Source organism: Emydura macquarii, unplaced genomic scaffold (assembly GCF_026122565.2).
Source record: "Emydura macquarii macquarii isolate MOO-44397 ecotype Brisbane River unplaced genomic scaffold, CSIRO-AGI_Emac_v2 contig_1390, whole genome shotgun sequence".
NCBI classification, from domain to species: Eukaryota; Metazoa; Chordata; order Testudines; family Chelidae; genus Emydura; species Emydura macquarii.
In genome coordinates, this window is record NW_027131527.1 from 9985552 (window position 1) to 10000000 (window position 14449).

Here is a 14449-nt window from a genome sequence, read left to right on the forward strand (position 1 = left end):
AATGTCTGAATTAAGTAAAATGGCTCTCAACAATTCAGAAATACTGAGTAGTTAAGAACTTTATTTAAAGAAAGTTTCATTCATTGCATAGTGAGAACTGTTTTTTATCTTGTCAATGTTTACGTTTCCAGTCTAAACATAACTGGTGCAAGTTGTCTTAATAATATTGTGTTCTTATGTGCTCCATAGGTTGTAAGCTCTTCAGGGCAAGGGCCATCTTTGTTCTGTGTTTATAAAGCACTTAGCACAATGGGATCCTGCTTCATGGTTATTCCTCATAAGTGCTATGGTAATACAAATAATATTTGTAGGTCTTAAAGCATCCCAAAGAAAAGTATCATTATCCTCATTCTGCAGATAGGGAAAATAATACACAGAGAGGTTAAATGACTTGTCCAGGGTCATACAACAGATCAGTGGCAGAACCAGGAATACAACTCAGCTCTGCTGATTCTCAGTCCAGCAGACCTTGCTGCCAACTAAATGTTACTGTCAAGTGTCTGAGAGGCTGTATATTGTCATGCCTTCCTCTTGGTCCCAAAATAATATTTCTGCATAAAGTATGGGCCCTCTCTTAAACAATCCATTACAGTATTGGTATATTCTATTGGCCATTTTATGGGTGGATATTTTGTACTCACTTCTCCTTGATTGAAAAGAAGTGAAAAGAGCTGGGAAATACTGACAATTAAAAGAGCTGGTTTTGACCATATTCTGATGATGGAGAAGCAGATGGAATGTTAAAACAAAATAAACTATTCAAATACATACCAACTACTTTACACAACATCTGTCCCTCTTTGAGGAGTGTTCTTTCGAATAATACCCCATTTGTATACTCTGAGTCCTTGGAAAAAATGTTATGGACTGTAAAGGCCACTAAACTGTCAGATACAATTTTGAATTAACAAGTGTAGTTTATCTTATTCTGATGCGAGGCTGCTGCCAGAGGCAGTCAAGTATATGTACTAACAGCAGATACACTACACTGGCCATATACAATGGTGGTACTTAGAAACTTGACTGATGAGCAGGCAGACAGGGAGTCTATTACATTACTAACTTGAAGGCGTATCAGTGCGGTCTCTAAGTGGTTCATACATATAGTGGGGACATTCTTTTCTTTGTCATGGTAAAGCTGATTTTTTTCAGAAAGAAACTTTCCTGGCAATTCTGAGTATTTGTGGCTTTGAAGGCTTTGAATTTTCTGTATTTGTGGGACTTATTTTAACTGTAGTAATCTGTGTACTGATGTCCTCACTTAATTTAATCACCCTCTCCTGCTACACTTTCTTTCAAGAATACTCTACTCTAACTTTGCAAAAGGACCATGAATGGACCAGTTTGTCTTATGTATTTGTGTACTGGTGAGGTGAAATTTTCAAAGGAGCTTGAAACTAGCCTCCAGTGGCTTGTTCACAAAGCCCACATAGGAAAAAAAATTCTGCCTTTGCACAGAATTTAATGGGAATTGGATCAGGTTCTGCCTTTGCACAGAATTTAATGGGAATTGGATCAGGTTCTGAATGAACAAAATCTGTTTCTGGTAGTTTTTGCAGCTGCAAATGAAATTTTCTATATACAAATTATCATTTTGCATACACAACTGAACAAAAAAGTGCATATACCAAGAGAGGCCAGGTTTTTAACATTTGGCCCATTCTGATAATGGGAAATACAATAAACGCCTAAGGGGGAGTGTGTTCAATAAATGCTTTATCCTTGTCTTTAACAGTAAGGGTAATTAACCATTGGAATAATTTACCTGAGCATGAGGTGAATTCTCCATCATTTGCCATCTAAGTCAAGACTGGATATCTTTCCAGTAGATATGCTGTAGCTAAACAAAAGTTATATACTTGATGCAGAAATTATTAGGTGAGGTTGTCTTGTTTGTATTATGCAGCAGGTCAGATGATCATAATGGTTCCATCTGGCTTGAAAACTATTAATCTATCTTTGCCCATTGGTCTGAAATATTGGAAATATTATAACCTATTTCAGAGTGCTTTTAATAAACTTGTGTAAGGAAGCAGGTGAATGAGTTTTTCAGACTATTTTGAGGTTGACTTTCTTGCTTAAGAAAAAGTGAGACTTGAGCACACAGTGAAAGTTGTTAGGTCTAGAAAGAGGAGAGAGGTTTTTTGGGGGGTCTCCCCCCGAGAACAGAGGTCTACAGGTCACAACAAAAGAGAGGAAGAAATTAAAGTAATCCTTCTAACATATGTGACAAAAACCTTAGCCACAAGCCTAATGTGACCAATGCATAGTAGTGCTGGGTTTAAAAAGTATAAAAATTGTTATAAAATAGTCAAGTCCTGGTGATATTCAAGAGGCAGTGTGGGGAGGAATCCAGGGTTTACTATATTCCAAAAAGAGTGATATAAATAAAACCAGGAAAAGGGAGAAACAGACAACAAGTGCACTCCTAGTTGTCTCTGTGAAATGTACCCATCTGTTTTAATATAGCTGAGAATGCTCAGTCATCCTTTTTTTCAACACAGCAAGCTCCATTAGAGTAATGTGAACAGAACAGATCACCTACTTCAATTAAATAGAATGTAGAAGACCAAAAGGTGACATTTTTAGGAAGATAATGTAGATAAACATCCAACATGTATTTTATTAATATCATTTTGTTGCAGGTTTGCACTGGCCTTGCAGTATTTTATCCCATTTATTCCCAGTACATTTCCCATGTTTCAACTCTTAACTCTTCCTCAGAGAGTAGTGTGTGTCAATGACTAGCCTCCAACAGTGTAGAGAAATCACTTGGAAAGAGCAAGAAAGAGACAATATTTCTCAAAAGCCCAGTAAAACACAGTATACAGTATTAAAAGGCAATCTAGAAAGGAGTGAAAAATATTATCTGAAAGAAACCTACCCAACTTTGAAAGATTTTGAGAAGGTTTATCATGACTCTGCGGGACGGATTGTCTAAAAGACTGAGCTCCCCTCTCCCCCGCTGTCCCAAGTCCTTTTGCACATGGGTTAAAGATGCATCCATAACATTTGTACCTGCAAAAAAATCAGACACAGATTTTGAGGGCATAACTTGCATTTGCAAAAGGGTAACCACTCTTTTGAAAATGTCACCTTAAAAGCCCAATACGCAAAAGGGCTGCAAATAGATTTGCAATCAAAATTATTCATTCACAGTAATTAACCCATTTCAATCATTAATTAACCAATATTAATGCTTTCTTTACAATGTCTTTTTCAATTTTTTAAAAAGTAATAAAGGGGAAATGTGAAGTTAATATCACTTGCACACGCTGATGCACGAGTGCACGTGTGCACACTCACTCAAATAAAACCCTAGAATGAGATAAGGCCTTTGGTATCTATCAGTACCCTAAATGTATACTCTTCCCAACTATCACTCAATTTCCATGCTACATGGACAACAGATTCTTAGGTTAGAGGCTGTCCAATAGTTAATAAATCTCCATTAATTATTTTTCAATAGATTTTGATTCAAGGATCATGAATTAATTCACTTGTGGTCAGGGACAGAGCTGATGGTTTTTGGAAGGAGGAAGCACACTTGCTTCTCTCCGTTTTCTGCTTCCTTTCTGCATTTGTGTTCCATGTCCCATTCCTGTTGTAGCTCTCCACCCATTGAGAATTTCACGCAGCCCCTGCTCTTTAGATGTGCATTGTTGACCTCACTGCATACCAAAGCCTGAATTCTCTCTGCTTAGAAGCTGTCTGCAGAAGTGAGGTATAGGGTAGTTGCTCGTGCAAGCAGGGCAGTCAGTGTCAGAATTACTGCTATGGGAAGAACCTAAGATGACCTATCCCTAGTGTTCTAGGAAGCAAGACAACAAGAAGCAGCATAGACAAGTGAAAGCAAGGAGACCTTGGTTAGGAGCATCAGTTATTCCTCTGAAAATGAAGACGTTGCTTTTCATCATTTTCCATCTCCATGCATTTTGAGAATTCTTCAGCTTTTTTTTTTCTAGCATATTTCCAGCATAATGGCTTTCCTAGCAAGACAGACTCCTCTCTGATTAACAGTAGCATGGTCAGCCATAGATCTTGTGGCTGAGTTTAAATCAATAAGGAAATGGCAGTAGTATCTAGACCGTGCGAAAACAAAAAGCTGGGCTAGTGAAACCCTCTGCGTTAAAGCCCCAGTGCAGTTTCACCTCTGATAGTGATAATGTCAGAAAGCAAGTTTCTTGGGGTGGCATGTAATGTGCAACTCTTAACTAAAAATAGCAACGCACCTTCTTTTAACCTTCAGTTGGATAGGGCAAGGATCACAAATTCTGTTTGTGGCCAAAGGCCACCAATCAACCCAACAAGAGGGAACAAGATAAGGATATCTGACCTGAACAAGAAGGAAGGAACACAGGTTAGACTGAGTCATGTTCAATTGGCACTTGCATCCCAAACAGTTGGGCACTCCTAGCTCAAACATGAAGATGTAGGCAGCCTTTCTTTGCTGTAAGTACATGCACTCTGTGGTCCACCCCCTCATGTGCATGCCTATGCCCTTTTCTTGTATTATAATCCCAGAATATTGTTTATCTACTATTTTGTCTTGACTGTAATTTTGCTGTGGTATCAGTTGTTGAATGTCTTTGCACTTACCCTTTAAATGCATAACACTGACCCGTTTCACTTGCCTTACATCCATTCAGTGTCTTCTTTGCATGTGTCTAACACTGCAAATTGTAAATAAAGGGTATAACTTCTTTATTACTGTAGTCACGGTTCTCTATATATAACATTACAGGTGACTAGGTGGTTTTTGTAGACAAAAAGAGTCCAGAGTAGGAAAAGGATCTGGTGACCCAATTTCACAGCTGTGCAAGTGTTGGTTAGCTAAAAAGTGAGTAGTGTCCACAGAATAGGGCCTTATTTTCAATGAGTAGAGTTAGTGTGTGTACTAACTCCCAATATTGTGTAACTTGGGTATCCTTGATGCCATACACCATAAAACTTCTCTCTTCTTCAAATCCTTTCTCAAACCCTACTTTTTTCAATTATCCCTATGTAATACAAATAAAAATATAATGAACATGGTGCATATGGCAAAAATGAGTAACCTAACCTTATAATGTATTAAGTAATTCTCCTTCATGTTCCTAACATTAAAATGCTGTGTAGACTGATAGCGTATAAATTTTAAAAGACTCTTTGGGACAGGGACTATGTGTCAGCACAGTATCTAGCAGGGGTAGAGTTGACTAATCCCAAAGATTGGGCTAATAATAGCATGAAGGTGCGTAATGCTTTATTAACTTGGGAAGGGTCTGGGATTCTAATCTGTTTTGGGTCAGAGACCCAGTACAGCTTCCTTATCTCTTCTGATACTGGTGCCATGTAGGTTTTTAATGCAAGGGCATATCTTATTACAGTGTTAATAGAAGTTGTGTTTATAGACATTCCGTTTATATTAAAGAAAAGAACTGTTAAAACTTTGCTAATTTAAAATTGTTTAACCTGTAATTTAAAACTGGTTCAGGAAAAATAGAGAGAGCACTAACTAGTGAAATATGTCACAACATATTTTAATGTTCCTGCTATAGTACTCAGCATAGTTCACCAACTTTGCCTAGCAACTGTGTACAGTTTCTCATTCAAGTTTTTGAAAATTCCATTCTATTGTATTATGACTTATTGTTATGAACAGAGGTGGCATGATGATTAAATAAATAAATAATAATTTAAAAAAGCTTAGAATTCAATGAGAGATCCCCTACAATGAAAAGAATGTAGTCATTGCATTACAAAGTTTTTGCCACGTTATATGTTGGCATTCAACACTTTTTAATGGAAATATCAACTCTGGTGTTACTTATTACAGGGATTTTGAGCTACACTTCCTGACACCACGTGCGCACAAAAAACTGAGAAGTAAACAATGAGAAATAAATGTTCCATGATGAAATGATGTGACAAAATGTTGTGTGAGATGTTTGCAGTTAGTTGTGTACAACACTAGGTGGCTTGATGAAAAGACAGCAGCAGAAGAGTGCCACTCAAAAAAAATATTAGAAATATAATGTAACGTCCAAAACAAATATGATATCAGACCTTAAAAGTAAGTCTTTGGGATTGTAGGAATCCTGATACTGTATTCCTCTACCTGCATTGTAACATTACCCTTCTGCTAAGCAAGCACAACTAGACGCTGATTACATTCCTTATCATTGTTCCCTTTATATCACACTTGAAAAGCAAACTGTTCTTACCTGTAATTTATAATGTATTATGTAATTTACTGCTACAGTGAACATGCAGAAAGCATTTATTTAATTTGGAATTTTAGGACTGCTGGTTTTAGTCCAATTAGGATTGTGGCTTCCTCACCAAAAAAGTCATTTTGCTGAAGCTATCTTTTTTCAACAGTTGAACAAGCATTTTGGATTAGTTGGTTAACAATAGGTCATTTCCCCTATAGGAAAATATCTGTTAATCACACTTTTTATAGTTAGTTATAAAAAAAAGACACTCTTTGTTGTGCCTCATAAATATCAAATTTTTTGCTGGAGGTCTATAAATATAGTGAACAATTTTCTTTTGATTAAAGAAGATGAAGAACAGTTTAGTGACTGATCAATAATTTTTTTACACTTGTATTCTTTCTTAATAAACAATGATGCAATGACATACTGCTCAGATATATGTAACTTTCAATTATTTCATATAACTTATTTAATAATTCTGTAAGTACAGCTATATTTTCAGAATTGAAGAAGGGGTTTAGGAGCACAAGTTCCCATTGACTTCGAATGGGATTTGTGCTCTAAAAGTGCTTTTGAAAAATCTACCCTATAATACCCAGTTTTCACCTAGCACTCATAACTATTAGTCTGGGATTTCCAATCTCTCGCTTTCTTATTTCTTTAAAATGCAATGCTAAGTGATTATTATTACTATATTTCTTGTTTGGATTACAGTAATCCTAATGTGCTAGATACTGTGCTGATACATAGTCCCTGTCCCAAAGAGCTTACAGTCTACACAGACAAGAAAGACAAAAAGAGGGCAAAAAGATTGTAATCACTCCCATTTTACAGATAGGGAATGGAAGCACAGAGGAATTAAGAGATTTATCCACTGTCACACAGGACCCACAGTCATGGTCCAGTGCCTTGACCACAAGATAGTCTTGAATACTGAATATATTAATTTGAAGTGTTTATGATCAGAAAAGGCATTATTTATAGGTATAATAAAATTCACCAAGATTGCAAAATTCTTGACTATATCCATTAATGAAGATTATTTCTGATTTTTTTTTCAGCAAACTATTTTTGGGCTACAGATCATATAAGATCAGTTCATAAATTATTTGATTTTGTTCATGCTCCCTTCCTGAATGATTGAAGTAGCTAAGAAACAGCAATAGGAATTTTGAAGAGCCAAATTTCCAGTTTGATCATGCTCAAGCTTCTTGAGTGGATTCATGTGAGTGAATAGTACAGTATTGTAATGGTACCGTAACAGTAATTAATAGAATAGCAATGAAAAGCAAACACAGAATGGGTCCATATACACTCAACATGAATTCATTTAAAAATCCAGCCGTGCACCAAAAAATTTGAAGTGCTTGTCAAGCTCTAATAATGCAACCTTCTCCCTTTGTTTATTCTAAATCATACTGGCTTACTTGATGGAGAGAGGGAGGAAAGTCCCTGTTACTTCTGCTAGCACCCCAGAGCCAACACAACTTTGGGAGACTAACCAAGATCTTTTCCAGTCTGTGAATCATCAGGAGAATTTACTAGATTCCAAGTGCAAAATCTTTAAAGCACGCTGGAGAGTATACCTCAAGTGCTCTTCATCTGAGTCAGGGTTGCTAGAGATGATGTACAAGCCTGAAAGAACACTGCTTGACTTGTAGATTCTAGACTGAGTTTGCTGATATATGAAAAATAAAATAAAACCTTCCTATAAACTGAGATCATTTCATCTGTTGGTCACTGAGAGGCCATAAACCTGGGAACCCATTTAAGCCACTTTTATAGTTGCTTTTCAGAACAGAGTCACACTTTGACTACTCATACCTTGCATATATTACTCTTTTGGACGTCAGGTGGTTAAACTAGTACTACTGCAGGAATTCACAGTAATAAGGCAATACAGTATAACAGGATAACAAGACATGATTTTGATGCAGCTATTACTGCATTGGGTAAGACAGATACTAGATGCCTGAGAAATGACTAAATTCATGGAAAACGTTGCATAACTAGATTTGACTCTTTTTTTCTTCCTCTCAGAAAGGGGATGAAATACTGTGTATTATGTACTCTGGGCCAGATTGTGACACAGAATAGAAGAGGATGGCACAAGAATCTCCTTCCCTTGCCCCCTCCACACATGGACATGTGCAATCATTTCCTGTATTCTGAGCCCAGAAGAATGAGAACTCTCCCCTCCTCTTTTGAGAACAAGTGTTTGGTTTGAAGACTTTTTCTTCTTTCTCTCCCTCCCCCCCCCCCCCCTTCAGAGTGGTCCCCCCTCAGGCAGCAGAAATAAGGAATCTGTCTTCAACTAGTCCATTGAGAGCACAAAGGGAAAGAAAACACAAAGACTTTAGGAGAAAAATGGCTCAACACTCCCCCAAAAGAACAGAATTATTTTGGGAGGACAGTTTGAGTTCCCTTTCTACCTAAGCTGCTGTGTTTTGCTTCTTACTTCTCCCTTGTCCATCCTCTCCCCCACTCTGATGCTGTTATGCTCTGTTCTGCAGGCTCAGCCTGAGACAGCCAAAGAGCAGGTCAGCTTTCTCCAGGTAAACCCCTCCCCTTCCATATGCTTCCAGCTTAGGTTCTGATTCAACAGCTCAATCATATTCAACAAAATACTTTCAACTTGCTTCAGTGCTGAATTGGAGCCTCAGTGAAATTAATCACTCCATCACATCCACATCTCTCTGGCTTTTCTCTGCCCATGCTCAGTAAGGGACTAATCCAACTCCCATAGAAGTCAGTGGGAGATGGATTGGGCCTTAAGTGAAAAAAGGAAGGAATTTTGAATTTCAGATTTTTCATTTAATCAAGTTTTTCATGGCAAATGTTTGATTTAACTCTTTCTAATGAAACCCAAAGGCTGGAATAAGTACAGCCTTTGTTGTAGTTATTGTTATAATTTTAAAGGGTTTTACTATCCCACTATGTTAACAGAATTAAGTGGTTTTATGTGTGTGAAAGATACCAATTGAATGTAAGTTGGCAAAGTTTCTAATCATTTAGGAAGATTTCATAGAAAAAAAAACAGCTTAAATGAAGTGTAAATTAAATTTTCCTCTCTGATTTCACAAGAAGCAGATTTGATACATTCACTATTTTATTATTTTTCCATTATTCTTTTGCATTTACTACTGCTGTTAGATTTTTTTTTTGCATCTTTTTGGACCCAGCTATTCTCTATATGACTGTAGTGTGTGTAGGGGTGTGTGTGAAACGTCCATATTTATATTACTGTATTACTGACAAGGTGTTTGAAAAATGTGGCATTCATAAATTCTTTGGACATATATATTTATTGTGCTTTACAAAGTTTATTTTTATGTGTGTACGTTCTATTTTATGCATATATGGTTGTAAGCAGGTGGCATGCCTACCCTGTTCTGAATAGAGGAGATACACACTGGATATAGTCCAGACTTTTTGTCTTCATAGGAATTACAGGTGGCTCTGGTGGTTGTAGCCCTAGAAGTTGTAGCTGTCTGTGTATAGACTGTCTATAGTGAAATGTCAGAGGGCTTGACTGTTTTCCCAGTACAGTCAGTGGCAAAACTCTGATTGCTTTCAGTGAAAGCAGGAATGTGGTCTTAATCTTCAGATTGCCAAATTATACAGAAAGGGCCAGATACTCAGCTGGTGCAGATCAATGAGTTGTATTGGAGTCAGTGTTGCTACACTGATTTATACCAGCTGAGGAGTTGACTCACCTATTCCCCTCTTGCTGAAGGTGCAGGGGTTTTATGTTATGTAACCTGCTCTTTGTTTTACATTTGTCTTCTCAGTTTATTTTTTCAGGAACAAAAGCAAAGATTAAAAAAATCAGACTAATTTATAACATATATTTGATTAAGAGCACAGCTCTGGGAGTTTGCTGGCTGATAGGAGACAGCATGTGATACAAAAAGCCACAAGGAGATTGCTGAGGTAGGATTTTTATTCTTGGTTTCAAAAAATTAAAGTTTTGTAAGAAAGATTATTGGTTTTGAAAAGTTTCAATTTACCTTCTCTCTAAATGAAATAAAAATGTAGCAAGAAATACATAGATTTAAAGAGTTAACGGGATGTTCTGAAAATCTAGTTTTTGTAATCCAGAATTTTGCAGTTGATAAATCTATAAACTGAAAAATCTGAAAAGATTGGTGATTAAGGATCACCCAAGGCAGTGCATTATACAGGCATGGGGTATATATGTACAACTTGCTGCCTTTGTGAGAGAGAGTCCCCTCAATTCCTAGTGCTTTCTGCAAATACTACTAAACATGATGTATGCCTTTCAACAATTTACAAATACTACTTATATACATTTTATCCAGTTGTAAAGTTTTATTTTCCACCTGCCACTATTTTGTAATGTACCATAGTATTTTATTTAGCTATGATATAGCTATTACTGAAAACTTTTCAGGGGAAGCCACAAAGAGAAAATGAAGAAACTTTCTCGCAACAGAAATTTACAACCTTCTCCAGCTAATTTGGAGAAATAATCCTAAACTACTGATCTGTCAGATATGAATAAGTGTTTTGAAACTTGTGTTAATTGTGTCCCGCCAAACTCTTCCATTTCCTATTGATATATAACTATATAAAGCCTAGAAACACAGAAATGTTTCCAGATAGTTTCAACCTTTATCAAAGAATTAAAAAAACAACAACAAAAAACAGTAAACTGAATTATCTTTGTTTGCTTCATCTAGTGAATAGATGAGTCTGCAAATATCTGCATGGCACACAAGTTTGACTGGACACACACACAGGCATTTTTATGCTCTTGAATCTTTCCACCTGCCCTCTGCAATAAGTTTTATAAAAGCAAGATAGGTGCTCTACTTGGCCATGGCACACCTACAAATTCTGAGATCAGAATCTCATCCTCTATGGGAGAGGAAAGATAGTCTTGTGGTATAAAGGTAGTAGTGTGGGACTCAAGTTATCTGGGTTCAGTTCCTATCTCTGCACCAGCCTTCCTATGTGACCTTGGGTACTCACTTAGTCCTGTTCTTCATCTGTTAAATAGATATAATACTGCCCTTTTTCTGCCTTGCCTATTAGTCCATGGTCTGAAGGACTTATCGTTTGTCTCTTATGTGTCTGTACAGTGTCCGGCTCAATAAGGACCAGATCTTAGTTGGGGTGTCTAGGTGCTACCATAAAACAAATAAGCATACATAGGTCTTTAGAAGGATTTTCTTGAAGATTTTTTTTCTTGATATTTGATTCACATTTGCTCCACTCTTGTTTCTGATCAATAAAATGTAAATAGAAACTTAAATGTACACAGTGTTTTACAAATAATAAAGTTCCCAAAAAAATGGAATCCCTACATCAGAGACTTGCAGTTTAAAGACATTAGCAGGTGCAATATAGTTCAGACAAACAATGACTAGTGAATAACAGTTGAAATGCTTTTTGGAACATACAGGTTGTTAGGAGTTTTCTAACAGAAGGAACAATAGGAGGGAGCTTGACATGTATTATTTAGCAGACTTCTCTATGGATAAGGGGTGGTATGAAAGAAGGCACAAGAAAACAAAGGGAGGAGTCAAGGTTGGGTGCTGGAACAGAGCAAGCTGTGACAACTGTAAACACAGTATTCACTGAGTTTGGAGCTGAAAGGTAGTTGGAGTGGCAGATGGAGTTTTAAGGATGGAGGGAGACGAGCATGTTGTACTTAGAGGAGGAAGATCCAGAAGACAGTGATTAAGGAAGTAGATACAAGGGGAGGATAGGAATGGGGACAAAGAAGATCAGCAGACATGAAGGAATAAAGTCCAGGGGCAGTTGGAAGGGTTTGAGGAGGCAGGCAAGTGAGAGACCTCAATGTAAGTGATGAGGGTAGGGGGGAGTGTAAACAATAAGGGAAGGACGGGGAGAACATAACAGAACTTGTCACTCTTCCCCTTGAAACGGTCAATAAGATTTTGCACAGAGTTGAGGAGGTTGGAGGGGCAGGAAGGGCTTAAGGAGGAGATCAAAAGTCATAAGCACTGGGGTTTGGAGCATGAATCAATGATGGAAAAGTAATTGTTTGAAGGAAGGTGTGAGAAGAGGAGGGGAAATACATGTAGTCGTGGAACTCTCTCGGGTTTCAGGAGCATAGGAACAGAAGAGGCAGAAATTGGGTGTTAGTGGAACAGACTCTGTAGTGGGAAAGGAGTCAAGGGTGGAGGAAAGAATGGCAAGTTCGACATTAGGATTATGTGGGTTGCCTGAAAGTGAGAAGGAGTTTGTGCTTTATGGAGAAGCGCGGAAGCCTGTGTTAGAGATACAGAGACGAGAAAAAAGGTCAGGGAAACAGCAAGTTAGGAAAACTATCTTTTTCACAGCATTTTCAATGGATTGGAGGGATGGAGAGAGCAGGAAACCAGGGAGTTGCAGGTAGCAGTATCTGAGGCAGAAAATTACCAGAATGTAGATAGGATCTTGGCAGTCAAGATAGAAAAAAAGAGAATGTGAAGACATTGTAAAGAAAAGAACAGGATTTGGTGGGGGCTTAGGTGAGAAAGCTGAAGTACTATTTAACTTTACAGCTATTCTAGGACACTGTAAAACGATTTGGGATACAGTTTATAAGATGTTATAATTGGTTGTGTCTGAAAATTCAACAATCTGTGTCCTAGGTAGTTGTACTTAGTGTCACAGTATTTCTTCTTGTATAATCACCATGTGGTGACAAGTTTTGAGTTTTTAATGGCACCCACTTATTACAAAGTGACATTGCATTGTGCTATAGGAATTGTTTCCAAATATCTATCTTTTCAGCTGCTTTCTGCTTATATCCAGTGCCTCATAATTGAAGCTATCTGAAATATAGGGCTAGTATTAGGATTTTGAGGCCTTTCAGAAAAATCAATTCCTGGGTAGCACTATTCCTGTCAATTTCTCCTTTCCCTTTAAAAAAATCTCCTTTCCCCTATCTTTATTTCTCCTTTCTTCTTTCTCATCAGGTGGTCAGAAAGGAGATCAGCATGTATTTCTTTGCCCCTAGTGTCATTCAGATGGAAGAAGTAAGCCTGATGAGTTGAGTGAGGCCTTTTCCCAAAGCAGACTCCTGGCATCTAAATTGAGCTTCACTATGCTTAAGACTTAGCACAGCTAGTGGGGCACTGAGTAGTACACTCAGATAGGAGGAGTAGACACTCCATTCCCACATGAAATCTGGGACTGAATAACAACTTTTATAAGGATATTTGTTTTATTTTATATGTTTACTTCCATCTTCCATAGGCAGGTGATGCCAGATGAACAGAGGTGTCTTTGGACTGTGATTGTTAGAGAACACAGGTATTCCTGTTAGCCAGAGTCCAAATTTCTGTAAATGAACTCATTACAGCTTTAATATTATGTCAATAACAGACTTATCTTCATTCTGCTGACAGAAATAAGTCTGGGTATTAAAGCATGTTAGTTCTTACTTTCTCTGCCACTGGAGGCTTAGAAATATCTTTTGGTAATACTCAGTGTGCAAAACCCAGTTTGACTGGATATTAACAACATAATTATCATTATTATTACAAGATGCGTTTCTAAAACACCAATCACTGTGCTGCCTGAATTCTCCACCACACTGTTATTGCATTAGTTATCCTCTAGAAAATATTCCTTCCCCCAGCTTTTATATTTTTTGATACAGAAATCCAATGCTGGACAGTGGTTTTTCTGAGAGCTATGTAGCACATCTGTGATATTGTTGTCAAAGGAAATGTCTGCCTGAATAGGTACATCTTTCAATCTGCTGTAAAGCGAAGAGAGATTTAGGCTCAGCCTGATTTCTGATGGAAGTGGCTTTTACAACCTTAAACATGCCACTGAGCACACCCTGCATGTGTCCATCATGAGTTCAAATTCTGACTCTTTGAATTAGAGTCCCTGATGAAGGTGGCATGTGTAGAGAGGAGCAGAGAGACCATCACTGATATAGGTGGAGCTAATTCTCTTAGAGCAGGACAAGGACCTTGAAGTAGACCCAGATTTGAATGGTAGCCAGTGTAGCATGCTGGTTAATCAATCTTTTACAGGAAGGAAGGAAGGCTACAACCCCTATATGAAGCGGATGGTGGTTAGACCATGATTTAGGGGGGATTTAAGGGGGTACTTAGTATGGTCCTGATGCCAGCATCCATGGTGAAGATCAGGTCTAGTGTATAACTGGCTATTCTGTGGGCTTGAAGACTGCATAGGTGAACCCTGTGGTTGTCACAGTGGCCATGCATTAATCACATACTGCTTTTCTTTCATACACA

General features: G+C 37.7%; 1 long non-coding RNA gene across 1 annotated transcript in view; it reads left to right on the top strand.

Annotated features, from left to right (window-relative positions):
• Nucleotides 1-9974: 9974 nt before the first annotated feature.
• LOC137156045 (uncharacterized) overlaps nt 9975-14449 on the top strand; it is a 14990-nt gene continuing 10515 nt past the window's right edge. The window contains exon 1 of the long non-coding RNA XR_010920656.1: nt 9975-10133. This is a non-coding gene — a long non-coding RNA (uncharacterized lncRNA). The remainder of the gene's footprint in view (nt 10134-14449) is intronic.